At 39.8% G+C, this 17,392-nt stretch overlaps 1 protein-coding gene across 4 annotated transcripts in view; it reads right to left on the minus strand.

Annotated features, from left to right (window-relative positions):
- LOC137264885 (cytochrome P450 2U1-like) overlaps window positions 1-7,883 on the minus strand; it is a 28,812-nt gene extending 20,929 nt beyond the window's left edge. Inside the window, exon 1 of one of the 4 annotated variants that reach the window (XM_067800240.1) lies at window positions 7,638-7,883. The gene's annotated coding sequence lies outside the window, so the exon portion shown is untranslated. Of the gene's footprint in view, window positions 1-2,110; window positions 2,196-2,268; window positions 2,358-2,659; window positions 2,777-7,637 lie in introns of those variants that run through there. The other 3 variants (XM_067800238.1, XM_067800239.1, XM_067800237.1) reach the window with 3 other exon arrangements.
- Window positions 7,884-17,392: the final 9,509 nt, after the last annotated feature.

Below are 17,392 nucleotides of genomic sequence, written 5' to 3' on the forward strand. Positions count from 1 at the left end.
TTTACGAGAGCTGACGTTTTTATGACGTCTTTCCTTTTCTTTTTCTTTTTTTTTATTTTGTTTCAAGATGCAAACGAGTCGTTTGTCAAATCTGTAATCTTTACAACACCACGTGTTGTTGCAAATGACCATAAAATATTTTTGCTGGAAATGAAGAATTTCTGTGTGCCTTAGGCTGTATAGAAATGCGTTTGCCGCAAAATATGACAAAAGAGATATTTCATGTTTGGAGACAGATGTAATACGTGCAGGGCCCACCTGCCCTTACCTGATAACTATTGTCGTGAAAACCATTGTCATTGAAATGACAGTCCAGGATAGAAATCAGAGAGAAAAATTGGGCTTCGAACCCAGTTTCAGTGGATCCTTACAACACGTATCTAACACTTGCTCGACGCTCGCTTTTATGTAGGAATAGAGAGTGAGTTTGACCCAAACCAGTATATAGCCACTGGTAATTTTTAGATTGTGTACTCAAGGCATATATGTAATTAAATCAAGAATGATCCTTGAGGCATTCCGTTGTCACTACAGATATCGCAAGTGCTGAATTATGGATGGAATCGCTATATATATGAGATCGATGCTCATGCTTTTGATCACTGGACTCTCCGGTCCAGACTCGATTAATTACTGATAGTGCCCATTTAGCTGGAATATTGCTGCACGCAGGGTAACTTAAAATGTTTAGAGTCATGGCACTCATAATATCCATTCCTTGGACTGTCTGGCCAGGTCAAAACCCCAAAGACTGCAGAGGGACAAACGACATGCATACGCGATATAGAAATGAAACAAGCCAATAAAATTAGGAGAAATAAGATCATTTATAGAAGTACGTTTTAGGAATACTGTTCGTCGTTAGAACATTATTATTTATTCACATTACTGATTTGTGGACAAATCGTGTCCCAAAGAGCGGTAGGTAGACATTTTCGAACTACACCAATACCTTGGAATGATGGTCCTAATCTCATTAAACTCAGATTTATATGCCACTGGCCCTGTCTGCATAAGAACATGCTAGGATGTTCCATAGATGGCGCAGAATGTATGTCAGTAAACATACTTCCAAAGGGCAACACAAGGTGTCACCCCGTCAAATGTGTTTCCTATTGAAACGAGCGATAGGCAAATGAGCCTGAAATGAGTCCTAGTACAGCCCGTGATTGTCCCTCGGGATACACCATGTAAACACTGCACTAGCGAGAGAGTCAGTGGGTTTAGTTTTACGCCGCAGTCAGCAGTATCACAGTAATATTGCGGAGGTTTGTACATAATCGAGAAATGCCCAGTCATCAAAAGCATGAGCATCGATCTAAATTAATGGTATACATTGATTTATTTACCTTCTTGAAAACCGTCAAAATCAAGAATGACACCTCATGCACGTGTATAGGGCTATTGCGTTGTGTTCGTACATCTCATGTGTTGTGTTCATGAGTGGCGCCAAGAGAAATGGTGGTACGCTCATAACATGTCTGTCTTTTAAACGTTTGTTTACGCTTATATTTCCTCTACATTCTTAAGAGTGTATAAAACATTAGAAGGAATAATACCGAATCACACCGCTAATCACATGTCTGCTCACCCTCTTGTCTCATATGCAAAAACAGTACTAACAAATTATGTAGTTGAACAGTGAAGGTAAAGTTTATACACGCTTGAGTGATACTCACAATAATCAAAATATTATTATATAATATAATGCTAACAGTATTGGTGTTCATCAAAACCATAGTCAGTGTTAATAACGAGTTTTAGTCTCGATGAATCCCTCTCAAATAATAACAGTGTACACTCGCACTGTTTTCAAGGTAAATCATGTTTTGTTTGTTGTCTAACACCATACTCAACAATGTGGCAAGTAACAGTAAATGGTGGCGTCTGGACTGGACATTACAATGATCAACAGCATGAACACACGATGATATGTTTCAACCAAGACAGCCTACCTGACCCCACGATCCCTTTAGTCGCCTCTTACGACAAAAATGGATTGCAATTTTAACTCGACATCTTCAAGGGAATCTCAGTCTTTAGCTCAATAGCAATATTCTCAAAAACACGCAGGTTACGAGTCAAAATAGAAAACAACAAATACACTCACGAACTGCTGTAAATTCACAGTGTTAGACACAGACTCAGTGGGAGATGATCCCGAACGCATCCTGCCTCAGCAATTGCATCCGCCATTACTAAAGGTTAAGGTCAATATGCAGGCGACCTTTGGAGACACTCTACACATACACAAGCACACAAACTAACCTGTCGCAGTCGGATTCAGACAACTGGAAAGCCTGTATGAAACAGCACACTTATAATGCAAGTCAACCTGTTGTTTAGGCCACACAGCTTGAATATTGCTGAGCGCGGCGATAAGCTACAACCTGGCTGTAACGCACAACAGCTTGAATGTTTCAGAACCATGGTGAACTACACGTATCAGTTACTTCATTCTAACATCCATGAAATGTTTTTCATGACCATCATCTGGAGTACTGTCACTGCACTGCGAAGATCTGCCACTCGGCACCAATATAAACGTTTGTCAAGAATGCGTTGAAGGATTTACCAGAATCCCAACATTTTGGCTACGAATCATAAAAATGTATGTTATTTAAAAACATATTGACCTTTCTCTTACTTGATGACTTACCTCTACATCCGCATCCTCCTTTTCATCACCTTTAAGGATCCCACATCAAAAACGACTTTGATGGCATACAGGATCCCAAGTCTTGTGAGTCTACTCTGCGGTCGATATACAACAAACAGCTGGTGCCGAAACGAGTGTAAATGGGATGGTTCTATTTGTTTGAGTGTCTGTTGCCTGTGGTTGTTTAGTTAAAGCATCTGTAGTGCGACCATGTTGGACCTGCCGAGCTGGTAATTAACGGCACTAGATATATATAACTCGTCCTATCTAAAAGTGTACATCAATGTAGCTTGGCATAGTCGTCATCTGTGGCTCATGATGTCTTTCTTGCTATCCAGTATGTTTGAATTTTTTACAACGTATGCTATTCGACTCCATGAGATGACTCTGTACTGCGACCACCGACAAGGTCGACCTGGTAATTAGATGCACTCGGTATACGACTCGTCCTATCTGAAAGTCTACATCAATGTAGTTAGGCATAGTCGTCACCTGTGGCTCTTGATCTCTTCCTGGGGCCCGTTTCACGAAACTATCGTAAGCCTAAGATCTCGTAACTTTTCTCGTAGCATCCATAGCTCCTATGTTACAGTATAGGAGGTACAATGGCTAAGAGAAAACTTACGAGATCTTAGGCTACGAGCGTTTTGTGAAACGGGCCCCTGGTCTACAGGTAACCTATTAGAACGTATGCCATCCGACCCCACAACAAAATTCAATAACGTTCAAAATTATTTGATCAATCCGAAATACTCGTAAATAGTCTCCTAATCTTTTGACAAATGAGTGTGTGAAGTGACGTTAAGATTTATGAACCAACGATTCACCACTACGACGGAAAACCTTTATAAAGTGTTTGGCACTACACCGAACCGTGTCTACTTATTGCAATGGGGAAGTTGTTCACCCTTATATCTTATCCTGACTTTAGGTTATCGATTTTTTATTAACACGTGCATCTTTGACGAAATGGGTTACATTGTTTTAGAAAGAGAATGACAGCTGTTGTATACACCCAAAACACGGTACAGACTTCCTTATATTCATGGAAAACATGGAAAATGCACATATGCTATTGGTATCATTTGTAAATGTATGAGATACCAAGGGTTATTGTAAATAGTTAATTTATAGGAATACATATGTTCCTGCATACGACCTGTGAAGATCCAGGCTAGAAATGGTTCACGGCAACCACACCCGATGGTCTGGTTCACAGACTTGATTGATGCACTATTCGATTTCGATTACGTAGTGGCGCTAATATTTCAATCACAAAGTTGTCTGGTCCAGACTCAATTATTTGCAGACCATCTGGAATATTATTCAGCAGTATTACAAAACACAGAAACTCTTGATCCTGGGTCCTGGCACTGCGGAATCCAAAGAATCATATTAATGTAATGAGAGAGAAGCTGAAATGCTGTTCCTATTACTATTACCATTACGAAATTGTTCATCAAATAATGATTTTTCGTTTCTGCATGGCAATGTTCGTAGATCAGAATTATTGGAAAATACCTATTTTCTTAATACGATTAAAAGACGTTATGACTTATAAACACTGTCTTTTACTGCCTGACCTTCTTCTTGGTGTTTATACAAGATCTGATTAACAGAAGTAAAAAGGATGCATTTGCAGTTGTCAGTGGAATATTCATTGGTGATATACGATCTCGGCATTCTGAAATACGTTTGCAATTTAAAATATGCAATGACGTCGCCAAACAACACATTGCATCATTACGTCCCTGTAGCAACAAGCAAACAGTTAAAGTAGAATGTTTATACACCAATTCCAGAAACCAGCAGCTCCTTTAACCGAAGGTGAATGATATACGATATATCTATTCTGAAATTCTTTTGGAATTCTAAACAGGCAAAGCCGCCATCAAATAATAAACTACATCATTACATCCCTGTAACAAAATACAGTTAAGTGTTAACGTTTATACACTAATCCACGAAATAAATAGCTTCTTTAAGAGAATATGACTGAAATAGAGTATATAAATAAAACCCAAATACCTCGATTGAAGTAAGTTAAATATAATCATAGCCGGTTCGCTCCCTCAAGAATCTTTAAACATTCCTTATTTCCACAGTGATACCAACATGGCTTTTGGCAACTAAGTGTAAATATCCTTCGTAGAGTGTTGTCAGTATTTTATTTCAACTTCAGGCAATATTGCCTCAGCTGGCGGGACTCTACACCTGTTGCCTAGAGGCTATTTGTAATGCCTCTGAAGTTGTAGCACCGTTGAAATGCTTCTGTGGTGCACGGTACACAGATTTACGTAAGCCGATCCTCATTCGTCGTGTGCTTTGTCTGATCCCCATTTCTAAGGACGGGGGCGGGGGTGGGGGTGGGGATAGACTAACACTATGTCTCTGAATACATAGTTTTGATAGAATCAAATAATCTCTTTTAGACCGAAATAGAGTCCGAGTGAGATAAAAGCACCTTTGCCTGAAGAAATCTAGCGTTGCTTCATTTAAGGCTTTAGCAATGCACGGAGGGTTATACAGGCCCTAAATAAATAAATAAATAAATAAATAAATAAATAAATAGATGAATAAATGAATGAATGAATGAATGAATGAACGAACGAACGAACGAACGAACGAACGAATAATGAATGAATGAATGAATGAATGAACGAACGAACGAATGAATAATAAATAAATAAATAAATAAATAAATACTCGTGCAAGACTCGAATGTGTGGCAAGTTTAGATGACCACACATTCTGGAAGAAAGTATCTGGGGTCCGTTTTGTTGTACAATGTGATTTCAAGATAGAAACTTTCTTCTGTAAAATATATATGTTCATTCCAGAGACTGTTACTTCGGGAGGGCTAGACAGTAGGGAAAATAATGCGGATCAGAGACGGTGACACAGACTTCGATGGGGGCCGCATGGTTGTCCCTTCGACACGCTAGAAACCTATTATCGTGGTTTCAAATCATGGTTCACGCCGATTATGTTTCGAGGTTTAGTAGTATCTTATATGTGCTCGTTGGTGTCACCTTTTCCCCATATTGAACCGTGATAACGAGAATACTGTTCAAAGTTACATTTAAACCAAATCATTCTATGCAGAGACAACTGTTAAATGTCCCTCCTCAGAAGGGAACTGGACGTTTATTGTCTGTCCAACAGTCCCTGGACCACATTATTTTACCGCCTTTCTAGCCTTCCTACGACGCTAGAGTCACTAATCAAGCAAGTCTGAATCGTCCATTTTAGTTGGTGGGGCTTATTTTCCATTTAAATGGTATGATTTGTTATTATTTAAAATTACACCACCCTGAAGATACACGATTGGAACATGAAGGAGAAGATTCGTGTTGTGTTATGCCTTGTTCCATTACCCGCTGGTAAGAGTTGCATGACTTGGTTGCAATGGGATCCAGTGATCTTGTGTTCTCCCAGACGATGACCCTTCTTCGTTTCAGTTAATGGGAGACCACTATGACCTGGGCCAGTTGAAGCTTCAAAAAACAATATGCCGAAAGGTTGCCGAGCGATGGCTGCATGGCCTGATGTGGCATTTGTAGTGATCACTTATCATCATATTCAGAATCCACACTGTAAATACAGGTATTTTATGGCTCAATGCTCACTGCGCCGCACCTTCAACAAGGGCATTTCTTTTAAGTCAACAGTCTTCTGGCAAATGTTGACCAAACTATTTAAGTGACTCCAAGCACCTGTATCTGACATGACCATGGAGCTGAATACTAGTATATCATCCAAGATTCCAGCTGGCCTTGATATTCTGACACCCTTTTCATAACAACGAGTGCTTAATTGTAACACAAAATATAATATCCCCAGTAGAGTATATAAATTTAGAAAATACAAAGTCCAATAGAATATATATGATACTAAAAAATTTAATGTCCCCAATAGAATATACTTATATTAGAAAATATGATGTTCCCAATAGAAAATCGCCATATTAGAAAATGTAAAAGTACAAACAAACATTCACGGTTTCAATATGATCGGACCCCAGTACGCTATGAATTAGTGGAAAATCAACAACAGATGTTTGGATAGTACCAATTTCCCTTGCGAGTAATGCCTTCATGGCCAATAAGTTTTCCAATAAGGCTCTCGCGGTATTAATGAACGAATCTAAGTGCCATCGTTTGTGAGATGAAGCAATGACGAATCTCAGCTTCACTGGTCCCGACACTTCTGGTTGTTCCTGGAGGCATATAAAGTATTCATAACGAATGGCCCGCTTATTGAAGATTAGTCTGATCAATGGTCGAAGTGTATGTTTGAGCTAATTCAGCTCATGTTGTTACATTAGAAAACAGTAAACTAGTTATATTGAACTCAAAGAGGCCACTAATTTCAGTTCGTGATAACTGTTAACCCGTTATGCGTATTTGTACTGAAATATACAGTAAGGTAGCGAAAAACAGTTCTTTATATCCAAAGTTCATTATAAGCGTGTTCGGTATAACCTTAGGGTACCGTAGATCGGTCAAGACAGGTCTAGTGTGCATCACACAGAGTATCAGAGCGGAGTTTCAGAGGGTGTCATTGAGAGTATGAGTGCGAGGCTACCTCAGAAGAGTTTGAAAAGTATGTTGAGGTGTGTAATCACTGGACGCCTTTTTTATTCGTCAGTACTATGAATAAAACTCGTGCGTTGTTATATTTCAGATGAAAACTAAAGATTGTATCGTATTTCAAGATTATATATTCATAGATAAGTCGTCTAGAATCTTTGCAGACCCGAGGGAGTACTTCTTAAATATTAAGTGATGTATTGGTTTAAGCGTGGTTCTATTTAATTTAAAGCCGTATCTCACACTCTGGTGTGTTCAGAACGCTCCCCTATGTATACAGAGACTTGGATAAGTAGGAGGGAAGTGAATACCTCGTCGTTCACGATGTCGCAATTTTGCAAGACATTCGCTACACAAAGGAAGAAACGGAGACACAATAAACTCACCCAAGAGTAAATCCTCTTTCCATACCGGTAAATGCTAAAGCAGTTCACTGAATCAGTAGGAGGTTTACAGTCTAATTAAATTCCCACACAATCCTCATTTTGTCAACATCCATAGGAAGCTGGGTCAGGTAGACTCCTAAGGTAAATGCTTGGTGTGTAATCGAGCGAAACATTCAGGTATTTCAGTATCTCGTTTCAGGGAGCCTCCCAGTGGCTCTTGATCCGAAGCAAACCTCAATAGATCTCCTATGTTATCTCATATGGTTATCTCCTATGGAGGTATATTCATGCACAGGGTAAAGTACACCAGTAACCGGAATCTTGCGAGATTCTGAATAATATGTTGCCTACTAAACCTACCTGACTCGCTCTTTGTATCGAAATTTAAATTCCACGAAAAAACTGCTTTACGGTTATAACGAACTTGGGAAAGGGTACAGCAAAATGCGGCTATCACGAACTCAAGGAGCCTTCGTTATAACCGCAATTCGTAAAGCGCATTTCGACTAAAATATGCAGACAGAGGCCAACACCGAAAACATAGTGTGTTCGATCGTGTGTTCATTAGAAACAAAGTTAACTGCATGTACTTCAGGTTAAGAGTTGGAAAGAGAATAAATATAGGGTGATGTTATACTCGCCAACTATGGAGAAGAGCCCTGACCTTAATGCAATGAACACTGGCAGGCTTTTCTTAAGGAGTGATTCGTACTTCTCAGAAATGACAAGTAGGACAGCTACAACGGGACAATGGAATGCGATATGAACCCCAGTTGCTGAAGTTTTTATGTGTTGTGCATGCATGTTAAGTTTATTTCAGCTACCGTCAAGGGGCGTTGGAGTACTCTAATGGTTAAAAGGCTCGCTCGTCAAGTTGAAGATCCGGTTCGATTCCCCACATGGAAACAATGTGTGGAGTTCATTTCTGGTGTTCCCCGCCGTGATGTTGCTAGGATATTGCTAAACGCGCCGTAAATCCATGTTCCCTCGCTCAGTCTAGAATTTAGTAACCAACATCGGCAATATATCACGTATAAAGATGGGACATCCAACAGGAAAGTCATATTATGTACACGAGCAACACGCTGTCTCTTTGCTGTTGAGTCCATTGCCTGATTCCAAGGACAACGATGTGAGTTCATGAATCATAAATGGTGTCCTAACTAGTCCTAGTCTCTGTCCTAGTGGAATCTGATATAAAAACATGCAGAGGCAAGTGTATTGTTAAGTTGGACAAACACGTGAACCTACGGTACAGACTCAAGTCTGGGTTAGAACTGATCTTGAGTGACCCATGTTTGTCGTGAAAGGCGGGTGACATGGTTGACACATGTCATTGTATCCCATCGTATTGTCTAGATCGATGCTCATGCTGCTGATCACTGGTCTCGACTCGATTATGTGCAGACCTCCAACATATAGATGGAATACTGCTGAGTGTGGTGTTAAAAAGCAAACATGTAAAGAAGCATAAATACGTTTCCTCAAAAATCACGCCTTGACTGTCTAAGGCCCAAGTAAGCCTGTTAAGTCTACTAGCAAATGTTCCTGCAAGTCATCGTGCCTTCATGAACCAGACAAACCTGTGGTCGACTTAACAATCAACGTTCAACGCCACCAGGTTGCAAAGACAGGTTACCTACCAAGTCACAGAGCAAGATAACCAGATCCGATTGAGTCACTTGTCTCCATAGCAAATGCGCCTTTTAACGGAGATCTACATTGCCTAACCCCAGGTCGCATCACAATCAGCACGATATGGATAACAGGCTCGCTGACATGGTGGACGCACCAATTGCGTAATTCGATTCCCATGCTATTGATAAATGCTTATTATGCGTATTTTAACAATGGTACAAACATGTGAGTTTATTTACACATTGCAGACCAATGTCCCTAAATATTTCAAGGTCAAATGCTGGCCAACACGCGTAAACTAATTTGCTGCCTTACGGCACGAATTCCTAATAACCACGCCGTCCCGCAAAGTATGCTTGATCGTGAGCTTTTCATTGCCACTGGTACGTTCAGCAGCCTCGTAAACAGCTACTGACTGGTAAAACGGCGTTCTTACAACATCGTCGCAAAACTCCTTCATCACGTCTTGCCAATCCCACGTTGCTGAGGCCAACTGTTTAGTTATTTCGTCCATTCTGCTGTTACCTGGCTGAGTGTCCAAGACTAAATGCAACAGATCTCAGATATAGCTTGTCGTCCCTGGTTTCGGATCCTGGTTTCGGACGAGCCATGCGCGTACTATGCCTTTTATTTTCGTGTGACTCCGAATTGCGTCTAAAAACCCGCAGAATGACTACAGAATGGAGTAACGCATACGTTTTCACTGAAGTGCGACTGTAAATACCTGCATTTCAGTTGTGATTTACATATAATCATGACTGTACCAAAGCATAATTGTCTCAGAAAAACAATCATCGCTGAAAGAAAGATCTTTCAAATTTATGACATGAAGAATAAAATGTTTACTGTACATGGTTACAGTATTGGCAAAGCTAGGTTATAAAAAATACTGTAGTTAATATTATTCATAGAGAGGTTTTGATAACGTGTTTGTTTGTGTTATTGACAAGAATCAGAAAACATGTCTTATTCTAGCAAAAATAATGTGAACTGTTTTCTAGCATGGTAGCTACGTGCCCCACTGCGAGCTAAGAGGAAAAGGTGTTTTTTGTGCCGAGTTACTTGTCCTGTAAACATGGCGGGACATCCAGAATTAAACAATGTCACATTATCCACTGGGGGGAACGTAATGGTGTTCCTTAATCCCCAGCGTTAGTGTAAACCCTGATGAAACACTTTATGGAGACTACAAATGAAACTACAAAGAGGCTGAAAAGAGTATTGCCTTTGTTGTCTAATGATAACACAAGGTGTTAAATTATCAGGGCACTGTAAACGGGACGCTCATTCGACTCCAGTCTGAAAACTGCACTTGCGACCTAGAATGTTCTAAATACCACTCAAACAAGTGACCTTACAACACTCAACACTGTAGAATGCCCTCGAATAAGTCTCCCGGAAGTAAACACACAGAAAACTAGGAGCAGATAAATTCCGGAAAACCAGAATCCTAAAAGTGTTGACCATCTATTAAAATGAAATGTGACCCATCATAATTATTATTCAAAACACTAAATGTTGTGACCCAACAATAATTATTACTGAATTAATAACAAAATATACAGAAAAATACACACTCGTAACACGTGTTTGGATTTTATATGAACCAATTCCGCACAGCATTGACTGAAGATGTAATTATAATCTGACTTTGGGATAACGACGTAGGTTGACATATAGGTGTTACAGTCAGATTGTGAAATCAATCATTTCGTGAAATGACTAAGAGGGTCAGTCATTTCGAGTCATTTTGAAATTTCGTTTCACCTGTATGTGGTGGACAGGGGTTCAAACCAAAACATGAGTCTCATTAACCTATTCAGACATTGACCTACTTTCCAACCGTTAGTGACAATAACTGATGTTGAAATTGTGATCCACTTTTGTACATTAAGTTATTAAGTGAAGTTTCATCAAATGACTGAAGTATATTGATTGCTGGCACACAAAATGACGCGAAATGGATAACCCTCCTTGTCATTTCATGAAATAACCGAAATGACTGATATCACAATCTGACCGTAACATATTATGTTCCATACCACAAGTCACGATACACAATGATATATTGGGTAGTTTACCTTCAGCTCTTGTAGGGAGAGAGGATTTTTAATCCGTTCCTAGAAATTTTCAAGCTATAAGATATCTTAGAAAACTGCTCTGTGAATGAGTATAGTTTTACGCCCCTTTTAATCAATATTCCAGTAAAACCACGGCGGTTGACTGAAGAAGTAGAGGCTTCGCACATTACGCCAATGTAGGGAATCGAACGTGGGTTTTCGGCGTGACGATCGAACGCTTTAACCAAAGGCTTCCTGACTACACCTTCCAACTGTAAATTACAATGACTTTGAGCAAGTACACAGTGAGGGGAAATGGATATTACGTCACCTTGGTGTATGTATTGCTCTTACACCCATAGTTACACAAAACCAAAGATTTTTCCACTAATCTTTTTCGTAACGTTATATTTTTTTTTAAAAAGAAGGAAAAGGGGAAGTCCTCATCATTACATATAAACATGTCTTATGGATCTTGGCCATAAAAATAAAAACGACTTGCTTAACCTGTTCTATTTCCGAGAACAGTTAGCAAAGCTGACGAGCCTTTTAGTCTCCGAAACAGATTATGTCAATATATATATATGACACTTCCAAACTGAGCACAGAGCAATGCTTAATTTTATTCTAGAGCTTCGACAATCTAGACTTACCGAATAATTCTAGACTTGAACGTGGGTTGGAACTGAACAGTTTTCATCTTATCCTCTAAAGACTGGAAAACGGACTGAGACCGACCTATACTAAGGTGCAAAACGCTCCCCGCTTGATTAGGCCAGTATACGTCATAGTGTTGAAAAAATGACAGCACTAAATCTTGAAAACTTGTTCAGACCTAATTAGTGGTTGGACGTATATATCAGAACCGCATCATTCTTACACAGAAACATACAATCACTGAACACTGTCAGATGATTCAGCCTGTGCTATAAGCTCATTGAAAACATATTGTTAAAGGGATCATTCTTATTTGGTGTAATATCTATCTAGACAGACGTCAATGGATAATGCTAGATCACTGAAATATCGCAGTTTAGCAGTGACATGCCTCTCTGGCACAACACAGCGATTGGGTCAACCTTCTCTCTTACTGCCGAGCGCTAGGCAGAAAGCGATTCATGTTTTAACGTCCTTTTACTTGAAACGACCGGCGATCGAAACATCCCTCTTTTGCTCAACTGCAGACGCTGTGTGACTTCTTTCTAAATAAAGGCACGACTGTCTGGTAAATATAGCATTCATTTCTAAAAACGGGATGTCTGCAAGACACCATTCGATCAACGGCGTGATGCAGAATATCTGGCTACATTAATCAGCTAAAGGCATACAGGCACATTGACAATACCACAACAGTCATGCAAACGTCTTACCGACGGTGCTTCTCGTGATCAGAAGAACGCCTTTTGGGGCGAAGAATCTTTCCGGAGTGTTGATAAACGGTCGCTCTCAGAAATCTCGTTGTATCCAGCAAAGTTGTAGAAGACCTGCAAAACACGTGGCTGAACAGTTGATCGATCAACCACCTACTCAACGAATAGAACCACACTACTAATGTTCGGAAGTCCATTATTTTCTGTCCGCTTTGTGTGGAATGACTTCCAGGCATAATCAGTGCAAACACGGAACATTAACGACGGGGAATAATTTGTCTCGATTATCTACCAAAAGCAAATTCCATGTGTACATGCGGTATGATGAATTGGAATGAATTGCATCGTCAATATGCGTACATGTAAGGCTGAAATATTCCGATGAGCTGATATATGTTAACTCTCCTTCCACATCCATTAGCCCAATGAATTCATTACTATTGCCGCGCTTTGTAATGTGTTTAGACAATAGGCGTAATTACCAGCTGATACCTATGGAATCCTGGAAGGAGCATTGTCGCGTTGTCGTGTCTCAAATACAAGCGAAATGAGGCAAAAAATAACCAAAGGGCGACAATGCTTCAATGCGACAACGTCCCTTCTGAGATTCCATATATACCTGGATATAACGTTAATTTTCCACAAATCTGGTATCTATATGTGCGTTCACATTATCGAAGCCATTAGTGAAAAGGACTGTGTTGTTTTCCCACCCTAAAGCAACGACAGGACGCATGTCAAGCCCTTCAATGTCTGATTAATGTTATTCAACAGCAATGTAGCTCAGATTTGATTAGAAGTTGGTTTAGTACGTATTCAGTACAGTACAGAGTAAACACGGTTGTCAATATCGGACTGATTGTGCTGCGAGGTAGGTATAGGCAATGTAAACCCCGGCTGAAAAACGTTCCATGTGATGTGAAGAGAAGTAAATCAATTGATCTGCTTGTCTTTCTCTGTAAATTGGTAGGTAACGTGTTTTCGTACCGTGATGGTGTGGAACGTTGATCGTTAAGTCGATCACTCGTTTGTCTTGTGAAGACACGATGACTTGCAGGAACATTTGCTTGTAGACTTAGTACACAATATATAGGTGTGAGTTTTTAGGAAACGTATTTTTGTCGTTTCTTCGTTGTTTAACGTTGTACTCCAACAATATTCCAGCTACATGACATATTTTTCTAAATAATCGACACTTGGCAAGGCAAACCAGTCATCAACAGCATCGACCAACGTAACTGGGACACGATAACAAGTGCCAACCAAGTCAACGACCCTGAACACCGATCACGTTAGTTGCCTCTTCAACAAGTATGGGTTACTGAAAAACAAATTTAACCCGGAACTTCGCGGGTATTGGAGACATGTAAATCATACATCATCAACATAAATATTTAACGCCACCGTCAGAGAACAAGGAACACCTGAAATGTTGTTCCTCAAAACACACAAGCATTCCCAACGAGATGAATGCGTAGCATCGGCGATGTTGTACTGCGCGACTCTTCCGGATTTCACACGACGGAATCTTCGCTGGCTTGGTGTTTCGCAAGAATGTTCAATATCAGTCTAACACAAACAACGTGTAATTGGTACTATGATACTGCACTTCGTAACCGCACTGATGCAATAAATTCGAGTATTGCCCTGTGCATGGGAGTGTTTCACAGCCACGATCAATATCCCGGTCGCTTCTTGAAGATATAAAACGTCTACACACTCACTCAAAGGAAGGGTGTACTTAAACGTGCCGATGCTGTTGTGCAATGTTCTGTGTGTGTAATCGTGTTGAACTAATAGTCTACTGTTTCCTTCGGGAAGATGTAACTATTTACTCACTGTCTTCACTTGAACGTACCGATGTTGTTACATAATGCTGTGCATATCGATAAACATCAACGACAGCGATAAAAGTGAACTTCATATCGAACGATTATCGATAATACCGGAGACTTAACTTTGACGCAAAATACCAAATTTGGCTGAAAGAAATGAATATGTAACTACTCATCGAAAGGTTAGACTCACTTAAAACACTCACTATATGTTATATATACATATAACTCCTCATCCAAAGGTTAGACTCACTTAAAACACTCACTATATGTTATATATACATATAACTCCTCATCCAAAGGTTAGACTCACTTAAAACACTCACTCTATGTTATATATACATATAACTCCTCATCCAAAGGTTAGACTGACTTCAAACACTCACTCTATGTTATATATACATATAACTCCTCATCCAAAGGTTAGACTGACTTCAAACACTCACTATATGTTATATATACATATAACTCCTCATCCAAAGGTTAGACTCACTTAAAACACTCACTCTATATTATATATACATATAACTCCTCATCCAAAGGTTAGACTGACTTCAAACACTCACTCTATGTTATATATACATATAACTCCTCATCCAAAGGTTAGACTGACTTCAAACACTCACTCTATGTTATATATACATATAACTCCTCATCCAAAGGTTAGACTCACTTAAAACACTCACTCTATGTTATATATACATATAACTCCTCATCCAAAGGTTAGACTCACTTAAAACACTCACTATATGTTATATATACATATATGGTTACAACGAAAATGCATTTCTCCACAAATTTGCAGGAAGCAACTGTAAACCATATGCAGATAAATGGAATGAGGACTATGCATCAAATTGCTGAAACGCATATGCACACAGAGTGCATGTGAACAGCTGCGCTTTGGTGTAATTTATTATAAGAATTCGCCAGTTTTTAATCAAACAATAATCTTTCCAACTTTACGAATTTGTTTACAATACATGAGTTCACGAGTACCTTTAAACAGTATGAATTATTTTGCAAAATCTAGTTAAGAACAGTTCACTGACGTATGTGGTTATATTTAAACACAGTCTACACTTCATATAGGTAGCATAGTGCACGTCACTGGTGAATGTTGGATTGTTAACAAAACAGCGTCCTGAATATGATTTAAAATGAGACCAACAAAGTCCTAAATTTGTATACTGCGTGAAATACTTTAAACTGTTGTTGGTGTACTATATTGTTGAAAACACAATGTCATTAATAATTAATTAAATTAATCTTTCTTATGGACTATATTTCTGATTATGGATCAATTTACCCCACCAAACAACGTGTGTGTGCGGGTGTATGCATATGTATGTGGAGAGAGGGGCATTAGTTTTCCGTCTGTTGGCAATATTGCAGCGATAGTCACAGCGAACCAAACAATCCAGTGATCGAAATCATAGGGGTCTTGATCTACTCAACTGGTATACGATGTCATGCATGAACAAAGTCAGCGAACCTGACCACCCAATCCCGTTTGGCGCCCCCACAAGCACGGGTTGCTGAAAAACAATCATAGCCCGCATCTTCGCGTTCATACCAAATGTTAACAGAACCTGACAGGTGCTTCGACTGGCTCTCGCATTAAAAAAAATATAACACGGACTGATCAGCTAGGAATCGGTACACATACCTTAGTAGGTAGCACTACACACAAGTGTAAGTCTAGGCAAACACAAACAGCTGTGACCACATGTACCTCTCCGTGCTTTATCAGCACAATAATATCGTACACGCCATGTTACAACCACTTGGCCCTCACCTCACCTCACCTCACCTCACCTCACCTCACCTCACCTCACCTCACCTCACCTCACCTCACCTCACCTCACCGCACCTTAAATCATAAGTATACCAGAGACAAATGCACTTCTATGGTGTTGCCCCGACTGATGCTGTCGGCCATTGGCATATTTTTGCTGACACTCACCTACATGGACCATCAACGTCATTCAAGACTGACGTATGTATTCTGATTATTGATACAAGCCATCAAACGATGATTCTGTGAGTGAATGAGTTTAGTTTTATGCCGCACTCAGCAATATTCCAGCTATATGAAGGTAGTCTGTAAATAATCGAGTCTGGACCAGACAATCCAGAGAACACCAGCATGAGCATCGATCTGCGCAATTGGGAACCGATGACATGATTGTGTCAACCAAGTTGGCGAGCCTGACCACCCGATCCCGTTAGTCGCCTCTTACGACAAGCTGAGTCGCCTATTATGGCAAGCATGGGTTGCTGAAGGCCTATTCTACCCCAGACCTTCACGGGTCATGTAGTTATGAACAAAAGGTACGATTCTTATGCAATTACACTTTTTATACAATAACAGTGAGTGAATTGGGATTTATGGAGCTTTCAACAATATTCCATTGCGTGAGTGAGTTTGGTTTTATGCCGTTTTTAGCAATATCAATATGCCACCAATATCATGACGGGGGACATCAGGAATGGACTCAACACATTGTACCCATGTGAGAATTCGAACACGGGTCTTCAGCGTGACGAGCCAACGCTTTAACCACTAGGCTGCACCACCGCACATCCGAAATCAAATATGGGCTATAGGAAGGTTGAAACAAGATTTGCAATAACGCGAAACAGGGAAAGCGTGTTGAGCTCCACCACCACCTGAATACCAAACAAATGTCTAAAGAATAAGATGACGACATGTCTGCTTTCAGTCTATCTTCAGTGATTCTGAAAACTCCAGTATTAACTTTTTTCATTATATTATTGACAGCAAAACGTTTAAACATACCAGTCTCAGTAGCTAGAGTGATATGAGAAAACCGGTCAACTGATCACAC

The sequence above is a fragment of the Haliotis asinina genome, chromosome 15, assembly GCF_037392515.1.
Source record: "Haliotis asinina isolate JCU_RB_2024 chromosome 15, JCU_Hal_asi_v2, whole genome shotgun sequence".
Taxonomy (NCBI): domain Eukaryota; kingdom Metazoa; phylum Mollusca; class Gastropoda; order Lepetellida; family Haliotidae; genus Haliotis; species Haliotis asinina.